Genomic DNA, 9,883 nt, shown 5'->3' with positions numbered 1-9,883 from the left:
AGGGGTTAATAAAAAAATCTCAAGCCCACCTGCAGTTGCACGAGCAAGGCCACCTCGGTGACTCCTACCGAAAGCGGCCGGGAGCCATCTCCGTGTACGAGCGGCGTGTGCGGCGTGTGCCTGCCTATTGCACCCGTGGGGGGATAGAGGAGCCTTGGGGAAGCCGTGCCAGCCCGGGGGCAGCCCTGTAGGAGCTCCACAGCGCCCGCGGCGAGTCCCGCCGTGTCCACCCGGCTGCCAAGCACTTCCGGTCCGCGAGTGATGCATGACAGCGGCCGGGAGCCAGCTCCGCCTATTAGCGGCGGTGTGCCTGCCTTCTGCACCCGTGGGGGGATAGAGGGGCCCCGTGGGAGCTGCTGCATGCCGGCAGCTTCCTTGTGGGAGCTCCACAGCGCCCGCGGTCCTCGGCGGACTTCCAGGGCAAGAGCGGTATGAGCGGCCACCTCATGCCGACCTCCTGGAAGTCCCCGTCGGCTTAGCTCGCGGGTCGGTCCCGCTGTTTTTTTTTTTACCTTCTTAATAAAAAAATCTTTTTTTTTTTATGGTACTTTCGGAAGCCTCAAGCCCACCTGCAGTTGCACGAGCAAGGCCACCTCGGTGACTCCTACCGAAAGCGGCCGGGAGCCATCTCCGTGTACGAGCGGCGTGTGCGGCGTGTGCCTGCCTATTGCACCCGTGGGGGGATAGAGGAGCCTTGGGGAAGCTGTGCCAGCCCGGGGGCAGCCCTGTAGGAGCTCCACAGCGCCCGCGGCGAGTCCCGCCGTGTCCACCCGGCTGCCAAGCACTTCCGGTCCGCGAGTGATGCATGACAGCGGCCGGGAGCCAGCTCCGCCTATTAGCGGCGGTGTGCCTGCCTTCTGCACCCGTGGGGGGATAGAGGGGCCCCGTGGGAGCTTGTGGATGCCGGCAGCTTCCTTGTGGGAGCTGGGCATCGGCCGCGGCGAGTCCCGTAGTTCACCCGCCCGACAAGCACTTCCGGCCCGCGGCGGACTTCCAGGGCTCAAGCGGTAGGCGCGGCCACCTCATGCCGACCTCCTGGAACTCCCCCTCGGCCTCGCTCGCGTGTCTGTCTTCATTCACGTTTTGGAGAAAAAACCCTATGAGGTTTTTATTTTGGCCTTCAGCCAAGCAGCAGTTCCAGGAGGCCGGGCATTTTGGCACCTCCCACCGGTGTAATTGGCGAGGTGACACTTTTAGGGGTGTGAATATCTCCTACGCCTGAAATACTGTGAGAGGGAGAACTTGCTCCGCCTCCCAAGTCCAACACTTCCAGGACGAGAGGAGGGCGGGAGGCGTTCCCTGCTTAGGCCGAATGCTGCTTCCACGGCGATAGCGGCACCAAGCCGCCCTCTCACGCCGCTGCCCTGGATGTCCCCGTCGGCCTCGCTCGCTGGTCGGGTCCGGTGTTTTTTTACCTTCTTAATAAAAAATTATTTTTTTTTTTTATGTTATTTCCTGAAGCCCCAAGCCCACCTGCAGTTGCACGAGCAAGGCCACCTCGGCAACTCCTACCGAAAGCCGTGAACGAGGAAGTACAAGCCGAGAAGGACTTCCATGGTGTGACCGGTAGGTAGTGGCACCTCCTGCCGTCCTCCTGGAAGTCCCCGTCGGCCTGGCTCACGGCTCGGTCCCGCTGTGTGTTTTACCTTCATAATAAAAAACACTTTTTTTTTTTATGGTATTTTCTGAAGTCCCAAGCCGACCTGCAGTTGCAGGAGCTCGGCCACCTCGGCAACTCCTACCGAAAGCCGTGAACGAGGAAGTACAAACGGGAGCTGCTCCCGTTCCAAGCCGAGAAGGACTTCCATGGTGTGACCGGTAGGTAGTGGCACCTCCTGCCGTCCTCCTGGAAGTCCCCGTCGGCCTGGCTCACGGCTCGGTCCCGCTGTGTGTTTTACCTTCATAATAAAAAACACTTTTTTTTTTTATGGTATTTTCTGAAGTCCCAAGACGACCTGCAGTTGCAGGAGCTCGGCCACCTCGGCAACTCCTACCGAAAGCCGTGAACGAGGAAGTACAAACGGGAGCTGCTCCCGTTCCAAGCCGAGAAGGACTTCCATGGTGTGACCGGTAGGTAGTGGCACCTCCTGCCGTCCTCCTGGAAGTCCCCGTCGGCCTCGCTCGCAGGTCTGTCTTCATTGACGTTTTGGAGAAAAAACCCTATGAGGTTTTTATTTTGGGCCTCAGCCGGGCAGCAGTTCCATGAGCCCGGGTACTTTGGCACCTTACCCCGGTGTATTTGAGGTGGTGACACTTTTAGGGGTGTGAATATCTCCTTCACCTGAAATCCTGTGAGAGGGCATCTAGGTTTTGAGTTCCAAGTCCCAACGGTTCTTCCTAGCGGGAAGTCCTAACCGTTCCTGGCCGAGAGTGACTTCCAGGGTTTGAGCAATAGGTACCGGCCCGCCCTCTCACGGTGCCTCCTGGAAGTCCCCGTCGGCCTCGTTCGCTGGTCGGTCCGCTGCACCTTAACTTCCATGAAAGAACTTTGGTGCATTCTTTCTGGAGTCCCAGGCCGACCAGCAGTTGCAGGAGCTCGGCCAGCTCTGTGACTCCAACCGAGTACCATGAAGGAGGACGTGCTGCACGTTCTTGCGGGAGCTGCACCTGGTCCAACCCGAGAAGGACTTCCATGGTGTGACCGGTATGTAGTGGCACGTCATGCTGGCCTCCTGGAAGTTCCCGTCGGCCTTGCTCGCTGGTCGGTCCGCTGCACCTGAACTTCCACGAAAGAACTTTGATGCATTCTTTCTGGAGTCCCAGGCCGACCAGCAGTTGCAGGAGCTCGGCCACCTTGGCGACTCCAACCCGAACACCTTGAAGGAGGACGTGCTGCACGTTCTAGCGGGAGCTGCACCTGGTCCAACCCGAGAATGACTTCCATGGTGTGACCGGTATGTAGTGGCACGTCATGCCGGCCTCCTGGAAGTCCCCGTCGGCCTCGCTGGCAGGTCTGTCTTCATTGACGTTTTGGAGGAAAAACCCTATGAGGTTTTTATTTTGGGCCTCAGCCGGGCAGCAGTTCCAGGAGCCCGGGTACTTTGGCACCTTACCCCGGTGTATTTGAGGTGGTGACACTTTTAGGGGTGTGAATATCTCCTTCACCTGAAATCCTGTGAGAGGGCATTTAGGTTTTGAGTTCCAAGTCCCAACGGTTCTTCCTAGCGGGAAGTCCTAACCGTTCGTGGCCGAGAGTGACTTCCAGGGTGTGAGCGATAGGCACCGGCCCTCTCATGGTGTCTCCTGGAAGTCCCCGTCGGCCTCGTTGGCTGGTCGGTCCGCTGCACCTGAACTTCCACGAAAGAACTTTGGTGCATTCTTTCTGGAGTCCCAGGCCGACCAGCAGTTGTAGGAGCTCGGCCACGTTGGCGACTCCAATCGAGAGTACCGTGAAGGAGGACGTGCTGCACGTTCCAGCGGGAGCTGCACCTGGTCCAACCCGAGAATGACTTCCATGGTGTGACCGGTATGTAGTGGCACGCCATGCCGGCCTCCTGGAAGTCCCCGTCGGCCTAGCTCGCAGGTCTGTCTTCATTGACGTTTTGGAGGAAAAACCCTATGAGGTTTTTATTTTGGGCTTCAGCCGGGCAGCAGTTCCAGGAGCCCGGGTAAGTTGGCACCTTACCCCGGTGTATTTGAGGTGGTGACACTTTTAGGGGAGCGAATATCTCCTTCACCTGAAAACCTGTGAGAGGGCATTTCTGCTCCGCGTTCCAAGTCCCAACGGTTCTTCCTAGCGGGAAGTCCTAACCCTTCGTGGCCGAGAAGGACTTCCATGGTGTGACCGGTATGTAGTGGCACGTCATGCCGGCCTCCTGGAAGTCCCCGTCGGCCTCGTTGGCTGGTCGGTCCGCTGCACCTGAACTTCCACGAAAGAACTTTGGTGCATTCTTTCTGGAGTCCCAGGCCGACCAGCAGTTGTAGGAGCTCGGCCACGTTGGCGACTCCAATCGAGAGTACCGTGAAGGAGGACGTGCTGCACGTTCTAGCGGGAGCTGCACCTGGTCCAACCCGAGAATGACTTCCATGGTGTGACCGGTATGTAGTGGCACGCCATGCCGGCCTCCTGGAAGTCCCCATCGGCCTAGCTCGCAGGTCTGTCTTCATTGACGTTTTGGAGGAAAAACCCTATGAGGTTTTTATTTTGGGCTTCAGCCGGGCAGCAGTTCCAGGAGCCCGGGTAAGTTGGCACCTTACCCCGGTGTATTTGAGGTGGTGACACTTTTAGGGGTGCGAATATCTCCTTCACCTGAAATCCTGTGAGAGGGCATTTCTGCTCCGCGTTCCAAGTCCCTACGGTTCTTCCTAGCGGGAAGTCCTAACCGTTTGTGGCCGAGAAGGACTTCCATGGTGTGACCGGTATGTAGTGGCACGTCATGCCGGCCTCCTGGAAGTCCCCATCGGCCTCGTTGGCTAGTCGGTCCGGTGCACCTTGACTTCCACGAAAGAACTTTGGTGCATTCTTTCTGGAGTCCCAGGCCGACCAGCAGTTGTAGGAGCTCGGCCACGTTGGCGACTCCAATCGAGAGTACCTTGAAGGAGGACGTGCTGCACGTTCTAGCGGGAGCTGCACCTGGTCCAACCCGAGAATGACTTCCATGGTGTGACCGGTATGTAGTGGCACGTCATGCCGGCCTCCTGGAAGTCCCCGTCGTCCTCGCTGGCAGGTCTGTCTTCATTGACGTTTTGGAGGAAAAACCCTATGAGGTTTTTATTTTGGGCCTCAGCCGGGCAGCAGTTCCAGGAGCCCGGGTACTTTGGCACCTTACCCCGGTGTATTTGAGGTGGTGACACTTTTAGGGGTGTGAATATCTCCTTCACCTGAAATCCTGTGAGAGGGCATTTAGGTTTTGAGTTCCAAGTCCCAACGGTTCTTCCTAGCGGGAAGTCCTAACCGTTCGTGGCCGAGAGTGACTTCCAGGGTGTGAGCGATAGGCACCGGCCCTCTCATGGTGTCTCCTGGAAGTCCCCGTCGGCCTCGTTGGCTGGTCGGTCCGCTGCACCTGAACTTCCACGAAAGAACTTTGGTGCATTCTTTCTGGAGTCCCAGGCCGACCAGCAGTTGTAGGAGCTCTGCCACGTTGGCGACTCCAATCGAGAGTACCGTGAAGGAGGACGTGCTGCACGTTCTAGCGGGAGCTGCACCTGGTCCAACCCGAGAATGACTTCCATGGTGTGACCGGTATGTAGTGGCACGCCATGCCGGCCTCCTGGAAGTCCCCGTCGGCCTCGCTGGCAGGTCTGTCTTCATTGACGTTTTGGAGGAAAAACCCTATGAGGTTTTTATTTTGGGCCTCAGCCGGGCAGCAGTTCCAGGAGCCCGGGTACTTTGGCACCTTACCCCAGTGTATTTGAGGTGGTGACACTTTTAGGGGTGTGAATATCTCCTTCACCTGAAATCCTGTGAGAGGGCATTTAGGTTTTGAGTTCCAAGTCCCAACGGTTCTTCCTAGCGGGAAGTCCTAACCGTTCGTGGCCGAGAGTGACTTCCAGGGTGTGAGCGATAGGCACCGGCCCTCTCATGGTGTCTCCTGGAAGTCCCCGTCGGCCTCGTTGGCTGGTCGGTCCGGTGCACCTTGACTTCCACGAAAGAACTTTGGTGCATTCTTTCTGGAGTCCCAGGCCGACCAGCAGTTGTAGGAGCTCGGCCACGTTGGCGAGTCCAACCGAGAGTACCGTGAAGGAGGACGTGCTGCACGTTCTAGCGGGAGCTGCACCTGGTCCAACCCGAGAAGGACTTCCATGGTGTGACCGGTATGTAGTGGCACGTCATGCCGGCCTCCTGGAAGTCCCCGTCGGCCTCGCTGGCAGGTCTGTCTTCATTGACGTTTTGGAGGAAAAACCCTATGAGGTTTTTATTTTGGGCTTCAGCCGGGCAGCAGTTCCAGGAGCCCGGGTAAGTTGGCACCTTACCCCGGTGTATTTGAGGTGGTGACACTTTTAGGGGTGCAAATATCTCCTTCACCTGAAATCCTGTGAGAGGGCATTTCTGCTCCGCGTTCCAAGTCCCTACGGTTCTTCCTAGCGGGAAGTCCTAACCGTTTATAGCCGAGAAGGACTTCCATGGTGTGACCGGTATGTAGTGGCACGTCATGCCGACCTCCTGGAAGTCCCCGTCGGCCTCGTTGGCTGGTCGGTCCGGTGCACCTTGACTTCCACGAAAGAACTTTGGTGCATTCTTTCTGGAGTCCCAGGCCGACCAGCAGTTGTAGGAGCTCGGCCACGTTGGCGAGTCCAACCGAGAGTACCGTGAAGGAGGACGTGCTGCACGTTCTAGCGGGAGCTGCACCTGGTCCAACCCGAGAAGGACTTCCATGGTGTGACCGGTATGTAGTGGCACGTCATGCCGGCCTCCTGGAAGTCCCCGTCGGCCTCGCTGGCAGGTCTGTCTTCATTGACGTTTTGGAGGAAAAACCCTATGAGGTTTTTATTTTGGGCTTCAGCCGGGCAGCAGTTCCAGGAGCCCGGGTAAGTTGGCACCTTACCCCGGTGTATTTGAGGTGGTGACACTTTTAGGGGTGCAAATATCTCCTTCACCTGAAATCCTGTGAGAGGGCATTTCTGCTCCGCGTTCCAAGTCCCTACGGTTCTTCCTAGCGGGAAGTCCTAACCGTTTATGGCCGAGAAGGACTTCCATGGTGTGACCGGTATGTAGTGGCACGTCATGCCGACCTCCTGGAAGTCCCCGTCGGCCTCGTTGGCTGGTCGGTCCGGTGCACCTTGACTTCCACGAAAGAACTTTGGTGCATTCTTTCTGGAGTCCCAGGCCGACCAGCAGTTGTAGGAGCTCGGCCACGTTGGCGAGTCCAACCGAGAGTACCGTGAAGGAGGACGTGCTGCACGTTCTAGCGGGAGCTGCACCTGGTCCAACCCGAGAAGGACTTCCATGGTGTGACCGGTATGTAGTGGCACGTCATGCCGGCCTCCTGGAAGTCCCCGTCGGCCTCGCTGGCAGGTCTGTCTTCATTGACGTTTTGGAGGAAAAACCCTATGAGGTTTTTATTTTGGGCTTCAGCCGGGCAGCAGTTCCAGGAGCCCGGGTAAGTTGGCACCTTACCCCGGTGTATTTGAGGTGGTGACACTTTTAGGGGTGCAAATATCTCCTTCACCTGAAATCCTGTGAGAGGGCATTTCTGCTCCGCGTTCCAAGTCCCTACGGTTCTTCCTAGCGGGAAGTCCTAACCGTTTGTGGCCGAGAAGGACTTCCATGGTGTGACCGGTATGTAGTGGCACGTCATGCCGGCCTCCTGGAAGGCCTCGTTGGCTGGTCGGTCCGGTGCACCTTGACTTCCACGAAAGAACTTTGGTGCATTCTTTCTGGAGTCCCAGGCCGACCAGCAGTTGTAGGAGCTCGGCCACATTGGCGAGTCCAACCGAGAGTACCGTGAAGGAGGACGTGCTGCACGTTCTAGCGGGAGCTGCACCTGGTCCAACCCGAGAAGGACTTCCATGGTGTGACCGGTATGTAGTGGCACGTCATGCCGGCCACCTGGAAGTCCCCGTCGGCCTCGGCCACCTGTCGTTAAGCTGTGAGAGGAGCACGTGCTCCCGTGCCGTTTGAGTCTTTGGAATTTGTCCAAGACTCCTCAGATCGATCTGGCTCCCCGCGACCCGGCGGCGGAGGGACCACTCGCTCGGCAGTGCTTTGGAGCACTGTCGGTTACGGCGAGCGCGTCTTCCTCCCACACCGTCCGGGTCTGTTTCGCCCCCGGCCACCTACGGCCGGTGTCCCAAAAAGCCCGGCGGTCCTGCTAAGGCGGGCGCCGGTACCTCTCGCTCCCGCGAGGTGCGTTTGCTCAGTGCTGCTTCTATCACTCTAAAAGGCGTCCGAGAGTGCGCTGGTGTCGCCGGAGCCCGAGGCGCGAGAGAAAGCTTTAAACGACGGGGAGGCAGTGACCGCCCCCGTATGTCCGCTGCTCGCAAGGGCCTCTCTAGCCGAGGTGCTCCCAGGCGCACCCGCGCATGGGGCACGGTTGTTTCTCGCAAGTAGTCCAAAGCCGTCTTCTGCCTCGCCCGAGGCTGGAAGTGTCGGCGTGGCTCCCGCATGCAAGCCACACGCGGCTCCACGGTGGCTTCCCTCCCCCCCTCTCCGGAGGGGGGCGGCCCCATCCCATGTGGAGCCGCTAAGCCGCCGGGAAAGCGGCCTCGGTTCCCCGTGGGCGACAAAGGCGTCCTCCTCGGCACTTTGCGAGCTGGGCCGCCAGAGAGAGCAGTTAACCCGGATTGTCGAGGTTGTCGTTGCCTTTGTCCCATATTACCTAAGCCTGGTCCTTGTTACCTTACTGGTAAGGGTTAGGGACGCTGAGCGCGCTCCATCTTCTCGGCTCTATGTTGGGCTCTCTCTAAACAGGTCCTCGACTTAAGACCGACCGGTCTTCGTAGGCATCCTTCATCTCGGCAGGTTGCGAGCTGGGCCGTCGGTGAGAGCAGTTAACCCGGATTGTCGAGGTTGCCGTTGCCTTTGTCCCATATTACCTAAGCCTGGTCCTTGATACCTTACTGGTAAGGGTTAGGGACGCTGAGCGCGCTCCATCTTCTCGGCTCTATGTTGGGCTCTCTCTAAACAGGTCCTCGACTTACGATTCTGCCCCGACCGACCGACCGGTCTTCGTAGGCGTCCTCCATCTCGGCAGGTTGCGAGCTGGGCCGCCGGTGAGAGCAGTTAACCCGGATTGTCGAGGTTGCCGTTGCCTTTGTCCCATATTACCTAAGCCTGGTCCTTGATACCTTACTGGTAAGGGTTAGGGACGATGAGCGCGCTCCATCTTCTCGGCTCTATGTTGGGCTCTCTCTAAACAGGTCCTCGACTTACGATTCTGCCCCGACCGACCGACCGGTCTTCGTAGGCGTCCTCCATCTCGGCAGGTTGCGAGCTGGGCCGCCGGTGAGAGCAGTTAACCCGGATTGTCGAGGTTGCCGTTGCCTTTGTCCCATATTACCTAAGCCTGGTCCTTGATACCTTACTGGTAAGGGTTAGGGACGATGAGCGCGCTCCATCTTCTCGGCTCTATGTTGGGCTCTCTCTAAACAGGTCCTCGACTTACGATGCTGCCCCGACCGACCGACCGGTCTTCGTAGGCTTCCTCCATCTCGGCAGGTTGCGAGCTGGGCCGCGGTGAGAGTATGTAGCCCGGACTGTCCTGAAGCGTCACAGTGGCATATTGAACCCCCCGGTTGACTTACATTTATGTGGTCGCGAAACCTGGTTGTGGTCTCAGTGCCAATCTGCGTCCAACAACGGGGCTCTTGGTTGCTCTCTTTCCATGTGTCCTCGAATGTCTTCCGATGCCTTGGAAGGGTCGGTTGTTTGAAGGCATCCTCCTCGGCAGGTTGAGAGCTGGCCCGTGGTGAGAGTATGTAGCCCGGACTGTCCTGAAGCGTCACAGTGGCATATTGAACACCCCGGTTGACTTACATTTATGTGGTCGCGAAACCTGGTTGCGGTCTCAGTGCCAATCTGCGTCCAACAACGGGGCTCTTGGTTGCTCTCTTTCCATGTGTCCTCGACTGTCTTCCGATGCCTTGGAAGGGTCGGTCGGTTGTTTGAAGGCATCCTCCTCCTCGGCAGGTTGAGAGCTGGCCCGCGGTGAGAGTATGTAGCCCGGACTGTCCTGAAGCGTCACAGTGGCATATTGAACACCCCGGTTGACTTACATTTATGTGGTCGCGAAACCTGGTTGCGGTCTCAGTGCCAATCTGCGTCCAACAACGGGGCTCTTGGTTGCTCTCTTTCCATGTGTCCTCGACTGTCTTCCGATGCCTTGGAAGGGGGGTCGGTTGTTTGAAGGTGTCCTCCTGCTCGGCAGGTTTCGAGCTGGGCCGTCGGTGAGAGCAGGTAGCCGGGATTGTCCTGGGGCGCGTCGTAGCAGTTATGCCAACCCAT

Source organism: Rhinoderma darwinii, chromosome 4 (genome assembly GCF_050947455.1).
Source record: "Rhinoderma darwinii isolate aRhiDar2 chromosome 4, aRhiDar2.hap1, whole genome shotgun sequence".
Classification (NCBI taxonomy): domain Eukaryota; kingdom Metazoa; phylum Chordata; class Amphibia; order Anura; family Rhinodermatidae; genus Rhinoderma; species Rhinoderma darwinii.
The sequence above is the reverse complement of the archived record's forward strand: the minus strand, read 5'-3'. Positions refer to the sequence as shown.